Genomic DNA, 18186 nt, shown 5'->3' with positions numbered 1-18186 from the left:
GAACAATAGGAAACAGTTGACCAACAACAGTTGTACCCCAATCTTACCCCAGTCTGGACTCGGTGTTAGAGGTGCTCCAGAAAATTGTTACTATGACAATAGAGAGGCTACTGAAGGCCTATTCTGTATCCTGAAGGAAGACATTTTCAATAAGGTCTCATTTTCCAAAGGAAACAAATACTCTACCTGTGCAAATTAAAAATTTTGACTTGCTTTTCTTAATTGAGGAATTACGTAAAAAATGCTTTTTTTATTGCACTGATCGAGCCAGAAAAACACACACACACACACACACACACTTGAATGATTATAAGTGACACGTCTAAGTGACACATCTTAGTTATTCATTATTTGGAATAGGCTGAATCTAATTGTATGGTACTCATAGCATAATTTTTCATTTTAAAAATAGAAATGAAATATTAGAATTTCTTAAGGGCAGCTAACATTTTTCACTTCTGAGGGAAAAAAAATAATAACTGAAGACATGTTATCAGAGATATTGAAAGAAATGATTTTCAAATTTGGCACCACAGGTGAAGAAATATTTTTCAGAGCTGAGTAAAACTGAGAGAGGATTAAGAATCTAATGCAGCCCTTACTGTTCCAGCTTTGAATGTCAGGAGAGATTAGACATGGCGTCTGATAGTGTGAAAAGAGGAACTTTCAGTGAGAAATATTTTCATAATTTGAGGCACATTTTAGATCTAAATATCCAGAATTATCTGACAGATGCTACCAAACATTTGCTGACACATGCTACAACAGAGATGAAATTTAGGACATTATACTGTAGGATTCTGCTTATATGAGGCACCTAGAATATAGTCACATTCACAGGAGTAGAAAACAGAGTGGTGGTTGCCAGGGGCTGGAGGGAGGGTGGAATGGGGAGTTATTAGCGGTTATAGAGTTTCAGTTTTGCAGGTTAAAAATGTTCTGGAGATTGACACATTTGACGCTATTGAACTATAGACTTAAAACTGGTTAAAATGGAAATTTTGTTATGTGTATTTTACTAAAATTTAAAAAAAAATCTTAAAAAATTTTTTGAGGGGACCAGATTTACTGTTAAAGTCTGCCATCAGCTCAGTCTTTTATTATACTGAGTACTTTTCTAACAGTCAGAAACATCAATTGTTAACCACTGTCAACCATTATTCCAAAGGTCCTATAAGTTTATACATTTATCTACACTGGGACTCTAAATGGTCTAGAATAATGGCTTTGGCTCTCGTTATTTCGCTTGTCTAAGAAAATTGTGTTTATTCTTTACTTTGACGGAACTGGGAGTTTGAGAAAGAAAATAATGGAAAGCCTTTCCACCAGGAAATTAAATGCTGCCTTGTGCATTATTTGTGGGTCTGAGATATGTACGTTTATGTCGTAGCCATATGTTTTCAATATGTGTACATCGGCAGACACTTTACTCTTCGTATCCTGTTGTGCTGAAGATTTCAAAGCACTTTATGAATAACAATTTCCTGAGATGTTAGCTTCTGGAAGCTACAATCAGTTTTTCTGATAAGAGGGCATAAGCTTCATCCTAAAAGGTGTAGGGAATGTGGAAAAGAAACCTTATCCATGTGCAGGGGTGGGTTTAGAGAGTGAAGTGTGATGGGACAGGAAGAGGAGAATACCTCCCTTTGGCCTCTTGCGGTAAAGTTTTAAAAAAGAATATAATAATCATCAACCTGGTATTTAGAATGGCATTTAAAAATGTGAAATCAGTAGTGCTTTCCTTGAATATGTTAATGAGTCCAAAAACAGACAAACAAATAAGCACTGAACACTTATTAGGTGTTGTGAATTGTGAAGAAAAGTAGGGTACAAAAAGGAAAACAACAAAAACACAAAAGAAGCTGAGTTCCTAACAGGAAGACCTTCTCCTGTGTGTTAGTTTTCCGTTGCTGGGTAATAAATCACCACAAAGGTAGGAGCTCAAACAGCACAGACTTATTATCTCACAGCCCTGTAGGTCGTCAGTTCAGGTGCGGATCAGCTGGGCCCTCCGCTCAGGGTCTCCCCCTCCTCATCCAGGACTGGGGGATCCTCGCTGCGTTGCACCCACCCTGAAGGGGAGGCAGTCACGCAAGGGGTGTACACGATGGGCCAGGAAGCTTGGTGGGTATCTTAAAAGTCTGCCTCCCACACCCTCTTAGAGTTAAGAGAGAGACGTGCATGAATAGATCAGGGGCCGTTTTAAAATGGTAACGCTGGGAGCTCTCTGCTCAGGACGTCATGACGTTCAGAGGACTGTGAGGATATGAGAAACCTTGGCTAATAGGAGGCCACCTGAGTCTTGGGAGACACGCAAGACTAAGGTGGGCACAAAAGGTTGAGATGGGCATAGATGAACTCAGAAGAGAATGGAGAGAGAAGACATTGGGGTGGGGTGGGGAGGGCAGGCGAGGAAGCAGGGCATGTTGGAAGCAGGGCAACAGGTCACCTCTTCCTGGAGGGAGAGAGAGAGAGAGAGAGAGAGAGAACACCTAATCAAGAACCCTAGGGAAGCATTGCTTCAATGGGGCAAGAAGAGGGGCTTAAGAAAAATGATCAGAGAAGCACAGAGGGAATGAAGAGTAACCCAGAAGCCAAAGAGGTAAAAAATGGTAAGGTGTGAGAAATTATATTAGTTTCCTACGGCCGCTGTGGCAAAGTACCACAAACTGGGGGACTTAAAACAACATTCTGTGAGAGTTCTGGAGGCTGGAAGTCTGAAATCAAGGTGAAGGCGTGGCCGTTCTCTCTCTGAAGGTTTTAGAGGAAGAATCTTTCCGTGCCTCTTCTTAGCTTCCGGTGGTCGCCTATAATCCTTGGCTTGTAGATGCATCTGTCTGTTCTCTGCCTCTGTCTTCATATGGTCTTCTCCTCATGTGTCTGTGTCCATAGTTTGCTCATCTGATAAGGACAGTAGTCATTAGATCAGGGCCCATCCTAACCCATTATGACCTCATCTTGACTTGATGACATCTGCAAAGACCCTATTTCAAAGTAAGGCTCCATTCCCAGGTTCTGGGGTGAGAACATTAACTTATTTTTGAGGTGGACACAAGTCAGCCAATGACGATCACAGTGCTTAAGATAAATAGTACAGGAAAGATAAAAATTGAAAGGTGACCCCTTGTTGTACTAGGAGAACTCAGGGGCGAGCTCTGCCTGAGAACTGGGACTGTAGTGGTTGGTGAGGGAATGGGTGGTGCAGAAATACAGACACGGAAGGAGAGGAGAGGGAGGGGAGAACCTAGAGGAATCCATGTCTAGGTCAATGGGGGCTGCTGGCAATGTTTAGAGAAAAGGGAAGCAGAAAAAAATGGGTATAGAAATGACTACACCTTGGGGAATGTCAGGTAATTGCAATCACTCGCTCTTCATGGCCTCAGCATTCTTCATGAATTAGGATGTGGGGCTGAGAAAGGAGCCATTGGTGATGGATTGGGCTCTTGAAGAGGGTGGCATCATTTTAAAACTACTCAGTCAGGGCAACGTGAAAGAGCTAACAAACGTTGCTGAAGTTGGAGACTGCAGTGTGCGATCCGTTTCCTGCAAACAGCAGCAGCCAGGGAGGCTCAGGATGAAGATGACGTGATTCAACCAAACGCACGCCTTCTGCTGGAAAGCTGAGGCCAGGGCTGGCTACCTCATTTGCAGGAACCTGGGGCAAAATGAAAATAGGGAACCCCTCGTTAGAAAAGCAGGAAATAAGCCTTTTCTTCCATGGTCTCGCTATTGACCTGTTACCGTATTTTTTTATTGGTTGTTTGAGGTTGTGGTGCTCCCTCTGGGTCCAGGATACCTGTGGGTATCCTCCCAGGCCCCCAGAGCCCCACCCATACTCAGGGTACAGGGAGCATGTGCCCATCCCCGATCCAGGACCCACCAGGGGTGGAGGGCCACAGTGGTTGTTGGGCAGTGAGTGAGAACAGGCAGGTAGGAGCTTGTCCCTGGAAGGTGAGGGGGTGGGAGCAGGTGGGTCCAGGAGCAGAGGCTCCAGCCCCCTGACACATACTTCACTGTCCCATCAGGTTTTATCTATAAAACACTAATGCAAAGGTAAAAATTATTAGTAATTTCAAGATGGCGACTGGAGAAAAATCAGCCTCAAGTTGGGGGCTGCTTTCTGATCGTGTGTCCCTGTGTGACTGTACTGGTCCCCGCCCCAGTTGATGCATAAGGTGGAGGGTGTGAGGCAGTTCATGACGCTGGTTCAATGAGGGATCATTTCAAAGAAATTATCCATAGGGTTCAAGGTCGAGCCCAGAGAGAAGAGATGCCAGAAATGTTCTGATAGAAGTAGTGAAGGAATCGGGCACTAAAAGTCGTGGTGACGTTGAGAAGAAAGTAGAGTGTGACATATGGACTGAGAAAGACCTGAAAAGATAGGAAGTCACGATCTGAGATTGAGAGGTGAGAGTCTGACACTTTGGTGGCCAGGGTCCAGGAAGCTGAAGTGGAATGCAAAGCAAAGCTTTCTGTGTGTGGCCGTGCAGGAGCCACAAGGACGGGTGGTGATGGCGTCTTGTCACGTTCATCCATTTCTTGTTCTCCTGCAGCCCCCAACCTTCTCTCTGTAGAAAGGCAGGGGAAAAATTGAGTCACAATGTTTTCACTTAATAACATTACTATTTCTAACCATCTCATACAGCTCCCAAAATGTACAGGCACAAATCATCAATTTGTGTGAGTTAATCATGTGAAAATTTCCCCTGCAGCTAAAATATCACGCAACTGCTTTATTTCATTCTAAAAAGAAATCACAAATGTGATACTGGAGACACATAAATGCGACAATTTGTTATTTGGGTGACCTTTTTTTGGGGTCTCTAAAGGCAAAATGGAAATTTAAACATACATAGTCAAGGCAGCCTGTGTGTTTAAGAAAACAGAAAAATGCTTTAAAATATTTCAACTGTATAATGGAATAGCAAACATTCATATAAATACCTTTTGTGTGGAAAGGGAGATGAGAGCATAGGGCAATATTATCTCCTTCTGTTATGTTTTGTATTAAATTTGTTTTAGACATAATTGATTAATATCACATGTAACAGAGCTTTTTAACTGGAGAAGAGACCACTGAGGAAAAAAAATAGTTATTTCTAATGACTCTTTCAGGATGTTTTCTTATTGTCAAGGCTCATAAAATTAGCAAAACATTGGGAAGAAGTATCTTATCTGAGAAAGAATATTAAAAGCAAGGCAGGTGACTTCATAACTATAAGAAAGAAAGAAATATTAAGGAACTATAATTTCCTTATACTTGTACAGTTTTTAAAGCAGTGCCCACTTCAGGCATCAATTCGAGTTTATATTTCATCTTCACCTACCGATGAAAATACTTTCCTTAAAGAGAGGCCAGAGGCCCCACTTAAAATCCAAATATATAGGAGCTTCAAGTTGAAACAAATTTGTAAAAGAAGTCCTGAGATTCTGCTGTGGCACTTTTTTCTCAGTGGGAGTAGGTTAAGAGTACCCCATTCAAAGACCAAATCACCCACAGAGAAGAGCGTAGAAAGGGTCAGTGAGAATGTCTCTTTTTTTATTGCCATCAGTTTGAGAGTTACACCTGGCTGGACTCTCCCATCAGTTAGACATTTAAAATAGACATTTTGATGATAGGAAGAAGAAAGAGGAGAGTTGCAAATGATGACAAGATGCCTGGGCCATTTGAATGCCATCTGGATTCCTAAGTGTGACATTGTGATTGCACTTTTCTGGTGACGTAAAACAGCATTAGGGACCCATTAGGAACCTGGTCTACCAGCGGATCAGTTTCACAATCTCTCCTAATGCCCTGGCTGCAGTCCTCATAAATTTTAAATATCACATGGCCCCTGGTACTTCAAAAGAGATGTAGTAATGCACAACTCAGATTTAAAAGAGGGCGAAAAGAAAACCAAAAACCTGTTGCATGGAAGATTCTAATGCGAACGTTTTCTGGGTTTCTGTTCTGCTAAATGCTAGGATTCCTGCAGATGAAAATAAAACCTCCTTCAGATTTTAAATCAAAGGGCAATTCACTGTATTGGGGTGACGTAAAAGTTTGATTTAGGGAAAACGTGCGTTTATGTATTTGTATAATGAACACAGAGAACAGAAACCGGTTTTAAAATGTGTCCTGAAGAGTCGTTCTCTTCTTGAAAAAAGACAGGCTTTTTCAGAGAGCGTCATTTCATCCAGAAGCAATATGCCTGCTTTTCACCTAACAGGAGTGGGAAAGATCCGTCAGCTCATCAGACGCGAGGGGTTTAAGTACAAGTGAATTATTTTCCGCTTATTCTGGTGGCTCCAACCAGGCACCAAGTTTGCATCCCGGCACCATTACATGGCCTGGAGTTCTTAATTACCAAACAAATGGAAAGTTGCTGCCTGATGCTGACAGCTCCTTTGTGGATCATTCTTCCCAGAACATGAATGATTAATGGAATTTTCCCAACACAGTCAAAGTTGTTTACTGATGGAATTAAAGCTGACGTTGGCAGTGTCCTAGTAGGAAGACGTTTGCCGTAATGTCAGAGACCTGCCAAGCTCTCCAGATGAAAAATAGGAAAAATTAGCAATGGCCCTGAGTAGTTCTGGATAGTCTTAGGGTTTGGTTCCAAGTGAATGCCACCTTTATTTGAAAGTTGTATTGGGGGAAGGTACTGACATCCTGTCCCTCTTTGTGGATTATAAACATCAGTGACAGGGTGTGGGTCCCCATGAAAGCACCGTGCTTTTGTCAGTAGTAAGTAGGAAGGTGGCATCTTTCCAAAGTCTGAGCCAGAGAGAATGATCACAGTCCAGATCTGTTCGTTTCAGCCCCATCCCTCTAGAAGTCCCCACACATTTCTGCTTAAGCTCTCCTGGGAGGGGATGATGGCTTACGCTTAGCTTTATTAAGAGCTGTGGCTCTGGAGACAGGATATTCTTAGTAATTTAGGTAGGGGGGAAACATGGTTCAGCCTAAAAAGATAACTCACCAGGGTTCTTCTGTACATGGTAACACCAACCGAGTGCCAGGTAAGGTTCGTGCTTAGTAAATGTCATTGATGCTGGTGTTGGTGTGAACAACAGGATATCAAAACATTTCATTAGTTTCAATTGGCAATAAACCCTGCCAAATATACTGGATACCACTCTGTGTTGTTTTCCTGTTGCCTCTTGAAATCAGCTCCCAGTGAAATACAAAATAAAGGACACGTTTTGATCGCCCTAAGAGCTCCACTGGGACTTCTGTGGTCTGTGCATTGCAGACCTGTCTGTGTCTGAGTGAGCTGGTGTATTTTCACACATTTCCTCACCTATTCCAACCAAAGTGCTGGGTGCCATGCTCGAAGGCAGATGCCAGGGTGATTAGCTAGAAAGCCACGTAGAAAACCTCCTCTCTGAGCAGTTCCAGTTTGGAAAGGGCTGTGTGAGTTGTCTCAGTATGTTTCCAACACCATCAGAGACATACAATCGTCCCCCTGGGGGAGCAGAAGGAGCAACAGATCGCCAAGTATCTCTAATCACCAGGGGAATAGTTATTTTATAATCATCGCATCCTTTTTTTTTTTTTTTTTCATCGTCCTACAGTTTATAACAACTAATGACTTAGGCAAGCCAGGGTGTGAAGCACAAAATATTTCAGAGAGAAACGATTTTACATTCTTTTCCCAACTCAACATTCAACTGGTTTTTACTGCCGCCTTCAAAATCTGCCCCGTGACTAGAATGAGCTGAACACACACAATGCATCAGGCAGACCCTGGGAGAGCACGAGAATGTGGTTTCTTTCCTCTGTAGATTTGTAGATTCTGGTGCGTGATCATTTTTAAAGATGAAGGTAAGAATCAGGGAATATCCAGTGGCGTATGAAGAAATGACGACCCAGCGATTCTTAAAGTGAAGTCCTCAGATAACACGCATTTATACGCCCTCTGAGGTTCACACCTTATCAAACTTAACTAATGTCTGAAGGCCTTGGGAGCAATGGAAGCCTAGTGACCAAGAGAACTGAACACAGCTTATTAGTCGTGTCCCTGACGAGAGTTCTTTTCACTCTTTGAGCTTTGATTTCCTCATTAGTTAAGCAATCTGTATATTTGGTATACAATTACGGTAGTGATTACATGAAGTGATCTCTGTAACTGCAAAGCACAGTGTTTGGAACACAGTCAGCAGTCGATAAATCGGCAATTTCATTGCCATTCTGATCATTATTATTATTATGGAGATAAATTCTGGTTTTTCAATAGCTCTTCCATACTGAGTGGCCCAGAGTTTTGTTTTTGCATAGAAATAACCAAATTGACTAAATGCTACGTTTAAAGGTGTGTGGGCGTGTGAATGTGTGTGTGTCCAATCTGAGACCAGAGTTTTACACTCTCCATGGTTTGCTTATCTTGACGATAGAGCGTTGAGGCCTCCAGAATAAAAAGCCCGTGGGTTTTTGCGCCCAGGAACTCCATAAAACTTATGAGACAGAAAGAGAGGGGAATGAGCCATTCCTTGAACTTGCACTCTCTGAGATAATTAACTCCTCCGTTTTACTTTGCTCTCCTTGCCACACCAAGTTTGTTTGTTTTTTTCAGCTATTCTGCAACTATGAGTCTCTTATCTCGTTTGTTTCTTGGAAAACCTGAAAAACGCATGAGGATTTTTATAATGAGGCCTCAAGGCGACACATTCACCGTAAGCATTTGGAAACTATCCATCCAACAGGATGAAGATAGCCTGACAGGCAGTGCTACCTTCTCCCCCCGCCCTGGAGGGAGGCAGCTGGCAGGAGAACTTATGTTGATAGATAGGATTAGGTGAAGAGAAGGAATCGAGGAATTTTTCTCTGTATCAAATTTTGACAAAACTCGTTTGGAAAAAAAAAAGGAAAACAATTATAAGCTCTTGGAACTTGGGCAGGTTATATAACCTCCCCCTAACTCAGCCTTCCTCACGTCTAAAACAGGGATAATAATAAGTATCTAACGCATCAAGTTGTTGTGAGGATTCTATGAGTCCATTTTTGTAAAACATGTAGGACAGTGCCTGGTACAAGGTAAAAGCGATATGAATATTTGTTAAACAAATATATTAATGAATCAAGTAGGATAATACAATTATTATTGGTATTATTGATTTTCTTCTTATAATAATGCATATATTATATATAGATATTTATATATATTAGAAGATACCCAGGAAATATGCAATAAGGAAGACGTGCATTAATTTTGAGTCAGAAATCTAAACCGAAATTTAACTCAGTTTGTTTTTGTTATCCAGATCTAAAAGTTTCAATGTTCTAAATTTGGTAGACATTTCCAGAATTCTCTTTGGAGCCCAGGAATGTTCTATCACTTCTCTGAACTCCGAGTATTCATCTTTGAAGCTCTCTAGGCCCCTTAGAATTCTAAGGGTGTGTGATGGTAACAACCTTTGCTAATTATACAGGAGGCAACCCTTGAGTTGCGTGCTGGCATTCTATTCTACAAAGTGATTGGTTATGAGTCCTGTTCGTTGGGGTCTCTGATGGTAATCACCTCCTCTATCGTACAAAAGCACTCCTGCTTTATTTATTCATATTATTATGTTCTATGAAGTGATTGGTCCTGACTCCTGTTCAATTAGTGAGAATGACACTTGGCTTCTTGAGAACTTGGGCTAGTGGAGCTTCCCAAGCCCAAAATTTCATGGAAATTGTTTGGTTTATTCCTTATGAAGAAACTAATCAGAAAAACAAAAACAAAAACAAAACAAAAAAAACCACACAAACAAACATAAAAACCAAAACAAAACAAACTAACAAAAAAAAACAGTCAATCAAGGAATCAAAGCTAGTTTCATCTTTGCTTGTCTCCTTTTTCTTGGAAAATGTTACCATGGCCCAAATGAGCTGCTACTCAGGCTTGCTTACTATGGTCATATTCTGATAACAGTACCTAAGACTCATGTCTGCACGGATAGCAGGAAAGAGCCAACTAAAACCTCAAAGGCCTCTGATTTGAACCACCAACCACCAGGGACCCACCTCAGTTGTTAAAACTCAGGGGAAGGGCCCAGAATGAGGGAAGGTAGGGGCAGGGGCAGAGAGTGCACTCAGTATTACAACCGTGGAGATTGTTCAGTGACCCCTCAGAATATCTTCTCAGTCTAAGACCTTTTTATCATTTCAGCCTACGCCCAGGACCCTGTCATGCTCTTTTAAACATATAAAAAGTGCATCAGCGGATACTACCATAAAAAAGACAGTGTCTATGGGGTTTTGGTTGTTTGTTTGTCTTGTTTGTTGCTTTCAGTTTTATATCCCGTATGTGAGTTAAATCATATGGTTCTCGACTGATGGGTCTGACTTATTTCGCTTAGCGTGATAACCTCAAGATCCATCCACAAAACAACAAATCAACTATAAACTCATAGACCCAGACAACAGTTTAGTGCTTATCAGAGAGTAAAGGGGAGGCAGGGAGGTAGAAGAGGGTAAAGGGGGTCAAATATATGGTGATGGAAGGAGATTTGACTTTAGGTGGTAAGCACCCAAGGCAGTATATAGATGATGTATTACTGACTTGTACACTTGAAACCAATATAATTTTAGAAACCAATGTCACCCCCAATAAATTTAATTAAAAAATTAAAAAAACAACAAAAAACAAAACAAAAAACAACAACCAACAGCACATTTAGATAGCAACCATGGTGACCCTGTCCACCTTATTCCTCATTTTTTCTTTTTTAAGATGAAAAATGCAGGGGAAAAGGAGATAATTGGTTACAGGAAAAACACTAGCAGAGCAAGCCCTGTTGGAACCCAGACTTTTCACCATGGTGGGAAAGCCTTCCAAAGGGGAATCATATCCTGGGCAGAATAATCCCGAACTAATTCCATGGGTTTTCATCTCACAGTAAAGCTTGCCCCGATATTCATTGTTAACTCATAGTGGTAAGAGTAAAGCGCAGTATCACAACAGATGTCAAAATCTTGATTCTACTCCCCACTAACTACTTTGGTACTGGGGATATAAGACACCCTCTCAGCGAGCCACACGCTGTCACTGCCCTGCTAATACTTGCTCTTCGGACACTGGTGAGTGAGGCTGAGTGGTTGGAAACTTCCCCTTAGGTACTTAGGATGGAGACCTACCAAAGCACCTGCAGATAACGTTATGTACACATTCCACGGGAGTGCACAAATGTGTTTCTTTCCAAATCATCACAGGATAGCACTTCTGAGGCACGCTCTTGGGAACATTTCCCTGGCTTGACTCTATTTTTGGGTTGGTGCTGTGCTTTCTAACGGCTCAATGTACTTAAGTTCTTCACGTGTGATGAGTAGGTATTCTGTCAGGAGGCTTCACTGCACGCAGCAGAAAGCTGTCAATGCTGACTGCTGAATGGAGAATGGGAGGAAGATGGTGACAGCATTTTGGATTATTGGATTCATTGCTCAAGGCTTTAAATGAAAAGTGATGGTGCCCATTTTTCTTGGGCTCTGTATTATCGTAGACTTCAGCGATCTGTGCTTGCCCCATCAGAAGTTGTACTGCAGTGAAAAATAGCCTTAGAAGAGTACTTAAGAGACCAAAAACTCCACGTGGCACTCTGATTGGATCAGTCTTTTTCACCTGGGTGTTCACCAGTCTTAGCCTGTAAAATGGAAGTGTTGGATAAATCCACTCAGATTGGACTTCTAACCTAAAAGAACTTTAGACAGTGATTTGTGTTGATTTATGATACAATGTTTGTGATAATTTGTTACACACCACAATTGAAAACAAATACCATAACCCTAGAGACTACTTGTTAATTATAAAAGGAAACATGCACTTTTATAGTGGAAGTATCCAGTAGTTATCACACTGACAAAATTCACAAATCAAACAGCGTCACCAATCAAAGGACCACTTGACATGATGCCTAATGAAATACACATCACCTATGGAATCATCTTGCCAAAAAAGTTTAACATAAATCTAGTTCATCCTCTCTATCTATTTCCTAATTAAAAGAAATACAGGGGATATGAAGAAAAGATAAATAACACCTTGAGAAAGCAATAAGATACATCTACAATGAAGCATAATCTACGACCAACTGGCCTACAGGCTTTAAAAAGTCAACGTCCTTAAAAATACAAAAAGGTAGGATAGAATTCTTCTGGTTGAAAAGAGAGTAAAGAGAAAAAGATCAAATGCAACAACCTAGCAATCAACACAAGTAAAATATTAATACGAACTCAGTAGCAATTAAAAACCAAGGACAACTCACTGAGACCCTAATGATGCCCTGATAACAAAGCTTACTTCCTGGAAACGGTGGGAATTCCCACCATCTGCTTATGTACCTAAACCAGAGGAGCTTCACAGCACTGCTAAGCTTTCTGGAGCAGCCAGACTTCCTGGCACCATGCTGGCTTCAAGTCCAGAGTAAACTCTCTTAGCATGCTAATTTTAGTTTATCAATATCCTACGTTAGGACTTTTTCATAACTCATTTAATAGCTAGTAGTGGAATTTGATGTCATTTGCATATAACCAGTGCACAATGAATTTAAAATTTCGGGGTCAGTTCTGGGACCCTCCAGAAAAACTTCATAGTCCACAATGGGACCAATGCTTTCACCTTGAGAAATACGTCTTAAGTGCCCACCAAACATTGCAGCAGAACAGGTGTCACTCGGTACATCTATTTAACCCATACCTAACGTCAACTTTTTAAATAGCAAAATGTAGAGTTACATGGATTTGAGTGATGCTTCTATGCCATATAAGGGTTCTCACTCCTCTTTTTAGGAAAAGTTCTTCCAGTGGATTATTCTTCCTCACTTTTGCTAATTTTCTCTTTTATACTTTCTCATGAATCCTGAGTCTAAAAAGAAAGAACGTCATCAGATCAGCGCTAACATAGAAAAGATCAAAATTGGGGATTCTTTTTCCTTGAAACGGAGGCCCGTGCTTATTTTAACTTCATCGCAGGCAGGAGGTACCTGAATGTAACTGGTTTCGACTTTCTGGACCTATTTTCATACATACTTTGGGAGTGTTTTAATGATTTTAATGAGCTCCCTAAGCCATTGCCTGTTGATACACAAGGTTTTCAAGATCGGGAGTTCTGTCTTGAAAGAAAAAACAAAACAAAACAAAAAAACACCTCTCACTAGCTACTCCCATATCCTTTCCCTTTTAAAATACAGCATTGCTACACTTGAGTGAGTATAACAGACTTGACACCTCTGAAAGTAATGGGATTACTCTGGCACCACAGTTCACTGGCTAGCCTCATTTTGGAAAATTCATCTCTCTTAATGTTGTTACAGTAAGGTGAGGCAGCCCTAACCTGGTAGAAGTTACTTCTGATACTCTGTCTGCAAGGGAGGGGCGTAGAGTAGCCCCGCAAAATATGTATGCACAAGCTTGGAGAAGCAGCTGAGTAAAACGATCTAAGATTTCCCACTAGGCCCAGGAGAGTCAGATTTTTTCATTGATGTGTCATATTCACTGAAAACAAGGAAGAAACTGTGATGGTGAGAGAGAGAGACACGGGGGGGGGGGGAGAGAGAGAGAGAGAGAGAGAGAGGGAGAGAGTTAGTTCACAGTGTATAGCATGGGGTTGGAGATATTCACAGCTGCCCACCTCTGGATCTGGCCAACAGGGAATATGTGTATGGGATATCCTTTGCTCAGCACTGTTTGATTCAGCAACCATTCATTTCCCATCTACGAGGTCACAATCATAGCACTGAATCGAGGAGTGCCTTGTAGACTCTATGTTTGGGTCCACAGACCAGTAGGAAAGGAAACTCAAACAAATGTCCTCGACTGTATCTGAGTGTGGTGTCGTGTCAGAACTTGTACAGAGTAAGGGGTCGAGGGGGTAAAAAGGGAAAGAGACATATAACCTCCCAGGGCAGGGAGAGGAATCAGGTCAAGTCTTCTGTAAGGATGAAATGCTTGCTTCTGTGAGGTTTTGAAGCGTCAGTATCCAGGCAGAGGGAACAGGCTGAGCCGCTGGGGTGCCGTCTGAAAACAGTCAGGGATTTGGGCTAGCATGGGGTAAGGCGGTGTTGTGCAGGGTCACGAAGAAAGTTGTGAGCTACACTCAGGCGTTCGGGCCCTGCTGAAATGGGCAGATGGCATTTGGCACATCCCTGGGCTGCTGTGTGGTGGCCAATGGGAGCTGGAGGGTGAGGACAGTAATGAGTTGGCTGGTAACGATAATCCAGGAGAGACCTCATGCAGGATGGACCTAAAAGCTGGGGTTGTACCAAAGGCATGGAGAAATGAGTACAAACAGAAACACACAAAGTTAAACTGCACACCCCAGAGTCTTTCGTCGCGGTCAGGATGCAGATGGAGGGACTAGGGCTGTGCTGGTATTTGGCAACCACAGCTAATGCCCAACTCACAAGCACAGCTTCGTCCTACCGGACAATTGCAAATATTAGGTGGGTGCATAAGTAATTGCGTTTTTTGCAATTGTTTTTCACCCTTTAAACCGCATTTACTTTTGCACCCACTTAGTACACGTCGTGCCTCTATGGCACGGGGACAGTTTCAGTTTCCACCGCAAGTTAAGAGGTGTGCGGAGGGCGCTTATGCAAGAAAGGATGGTAAATGTTGGAAGGTCCTTTTTCTCTCATCAGTAACCCCCAGGCATAGTGCATGAGGCAGAAAAGAGGGCGCCAATTTGGGCCTTAAAAGGTGCCCGGCTTGTAGGAACCTTATGTGCAGAAACACCCGCATATATTCATCACTACCTGAATATGGATGTCCATTTCATCGTTGATGAAAGAGTGAAAATGGAAAGCAAGGCTAAGTATTCGGCACGAAAGGAGTCATGTACCTGGACTGTGGAACATTGTGCAGATGTTGAAAGAATGTCATTACTCTACAGGACCAAAGTGGAGAGATGGGTGAGACGTATTTTCCAGAGAAAAGGGCAAGCTCCTGCTCAGAGTGTAGAAAACAGGGTATTTGGGGAAATGCCTAGGGAAATGTGAAGGATCTATACTAAACCTTAATCTGTGCTTTCAACTGGGAAAGGGACAGGGACTTGTGGACTGTGGGTAAAAGGGCCTTTTCACTATAATCCAGCGTCATCCATGGAACCGTCCACAATGATGAGAGTTCGAAATGGGGAAGGTGCAGCCGAAGAGCTGAACTTTGAATTGTATTCAGTTTTAACTAACTGAAAGGCTAAGGTGCGTTTCTTTTGAAATTGCCAACCATCGCCGCCATAAAAAGTAAGGGGGTAGGACAGAGAGGCCCAATGTGATTTTTAACTCTCTGAGTTCAAATTCCTTTCTTTTTACTCAGATAACATATGGGTCACCTTGCTTGGGCACTACGTGAATAGATTAAGGCGTTGAGAATACAAATAAATGCGTGAGAGGGATACTTACAGAAGTATCCCTATGGAGATAGGAAAGAAAAAACAAACACAAAAGTCTTGGGGTATGATATTCTCCTAACTGCTATCATGGAGCCATGTTGTTTTTTGATGCCACTGCATCCTGTCCTGAATTTCTACCTAAGTGGCTAATGAGGCAAACTGATGGATGGAGCCGGGATGTGGAGGGATCTGCTGTTAGAATATGAGGGTGGAATTTCTCTGGTGCCAAGTAGGGCCACCTAGACACCCGTCTCTTAGAGATCTGAATCTCTCAGCTGCAAATCTCCGAGAGACGTTGCATCTCAGAGAGTAGAGAAGTCGAGCTCCGAAGCTCCATCATCCTTACCAACCTTCCATGTGGCTCAATGACATAAATGTCCCCCTGCACCTTTCAATCGCTTTGATGGTGGCAAGCTATCTACTTACTGCCGTAGCGTCTACAAGGTAGCAGTCACCCCGGCTGTCTAAGTGATCTGTGGGCTGATGAGAAAGGAGAGGAACACGGAGCCTCCACAAGGTACTGGCAGTGTGGCAGCCCAGCCTGTGCTAAGCAGGTGTCCGCGAAGCTCTGACTTAGAAAAGTGGACTTTTTGAAGTTTAGAGATGCTTCATAGAGCCATTCGATGTTCCACCATGCTAGAGAAATTGCCAAAAAAAAAAAAAAAAAAAAAAAAGGAAAAAGAATACACACCACAGGTTATTATAGGAAGGAATGCCTGAACATGGAAACATGATTGGAAAGTTTAATAGTTGCAATAAGAAAACCAAGTTTCATTTTTGTCTAGAAAGAGCTGGAAAGTGTCCAGCCAGGTCCAGTGTTTGCAGAAGCAAGATATGCCCCTCTTACTTATAAACACGAAAGATCAAATATATGGTGACGGAAAGAGAACTGACTCTGGGTGGTGAACACACAATGGGATTTATAGATGATGTATCACAGAATTGTACACCTGAAATCTATGTAATTTTACTAACAATTGTCACCCCAATAAACTTTAATTAAGAAACGAACAAAAAAAACAAACAAAAAAACACACAAAAAAAGAGACACAGCCCTGATACTGTAGCATAAATGCTGCATCCACTGGTGTTCTTATTTCTAAGTAAAATAATTCAACAAAAGAAAAGACGAAGAAAAACCAAGTAGCTTTTTAGAGAACTAGTTATCATCTATATTTTAAGAACCAAATAATCTAAGTCAGCCTACATCGATGACAAAATTTACATTTGTTTGACATATTGTGCTGCAATATTTGCAATTGCTAATAAGTCTCTCAAGCTACTTTATACACGAAAACAAATTAAACCTGCCTATTGTAAAGAAATAACACCAAATATATGAGATATTAAAACACACAATGTTTCCCTTTAAGTACTTTCTTAAGGCAGGCCTTTAGGAATATATGAGAAAGGATGTAAAGTTTGTTGCTTTTTTTAGCCTGTGCAAAGCCATTTATATTTGCAAATGCCATTCTGAGCGGCCTCTGGAGTGGAAATGTCATCTTCATAGTGTGTTTTAAAACCAGCCTGCATCTATGGATGGGAATGGGGCATAACGCTGACAGCTTCTGATCTAACATAGTAGTTACTGGGGAAGAGAAACCTTTTTCCATCTTAGACCTTGGAGATCAGGTACATGAAAAACTATATTCAAGGGAAGTCACCATTTGTATAATTGATCAGTTTAGTGCGTTTGGAATGTTTGCTACATTAAAAAGGAAGATCCTTTTCAACCTGGAATTGTACATGTTCTTTTAAAAAAAATCCCATGTTTAAGCTGTCACTTTTTGAAATGATGCATCACATTTGAATCCCCTTTAACTTGCATGACATCCTGCCCCATGGGAGAGAGCTGAAATTAATCAAGGTAATTCTGTTGTATGACCTACGCTGGCATTTTCATCTGACGGAGCCAGGAAATGGGCTGGCTAATAGTCCATTTTGGAGTATTCTAAGATCTTAGCAATTCCATATTTAAGGAGGTTAATAGGATACTAATTGGGGCCTAGGTGAAAAGTTCACAAGAAAAATGAACTCACCTGGATATGAGGACTGCACACAGTCCAGTGGCCTCCCCTGAAAAACTACTCTTCTGAACGCCTTCCCCTTGGAACTCTGAGGGGAAGAAATCTCGCACCTTGGGAGATTTGCACACCCAGCATTCTGACTCCTGGCCCCTGGGTAACAATGGCTGGCCCAATGCCAGGGTCACAGGCCACTAGCAAGATCAGCATTCTGCTTCTTATGAAACGGAAATAAGGGGAAAAAAACACCAAAGGGGGAAAAATTCATATCGAAAATAAGGCCTATTTCAGAGCTGTTATGAACTTTTAGGAAAAGCACATGTTTTGTTAAGACTTGAGACGTTCTAATTAAAAAAGAAAAATCAAGTTCTATTCATCACCTCTGCAAAAGTAGAATTAAACCATTTTTCTGGAAAAGAAAACACACAAAAAAACCAAACATGAAAATCCAAGGCCTGGGTCATTATTGACTAGCCAGTGGTTCTGTTTCTCAAGACTAATAAGGAAGCGATGATAATATTCTTTCTCAATTTTCTTCCTTGTAAATATTTGCAATAACTCCTGGGTGACTCAGGACATTTATCAATATAAAAAGCAGTCTCTGAACCATTTCAGTCTCTCCCGCCTGCCTTGTAGACCCTCTGGCAATGTTACACTCTCCTAATGCTGTCTTAGTATTATCATTTCTCCCTTGTTCTCATTACACTGCATCCATAGATAGCACACTGTGATTTCCTTAATATTCCCTTAGCTTTTTATGTGCAGAAAGAGTTAAGAATTTTTCTGCTGCAAAAGCTATGGCACGTCTTTCCGTC

General features: G+C 41.6%; 1 long non-coding RNA gene across 1 annotated transcript; it reads right to left on the bottom strand.

The window, feature by feature from the left end:
- Positions 1-296: 296 nt before the first annotated feature.
- On the bottom strand, positions 297-17498 carry LOC141568220 (uncharacterized). The gene is made up of 3 exons (XR_012491272.2): positions 17387-17498; positions 3881-4568; positions 297-3655 (listed from the first exon to the last, which is right to left on the bottom strand). It is a non-coding gene; the product is annotated as an uncharacterized LOC141568220 (long non-coding RNA).
- Positions 17499-18186: the final 688 nt, after the last annotated feature.

The sequence above is a fragment of the Rhinolophus sinicus genome, chromosome 13 (assembly GCF_057876585.1).
Source record: "Rhinolophus sinicus isolate RSI-liver-muscle chromosome 13, RSI-T2T, whole genome shotgun sequence".
NCBI classification, from domain to species: domain Eukaryota; kingdom Metazoa; phylum Chordata; class Mammalia; order Chiroptera; family Rhinolophidae; genus Rhinolophus; species Rhinolophus sinicus.
The sequence above is the reverse complement of the archived record's forward strand: the minus strand, read 5'-3'. Positions and strand labels throughout refer to the sequence as shown.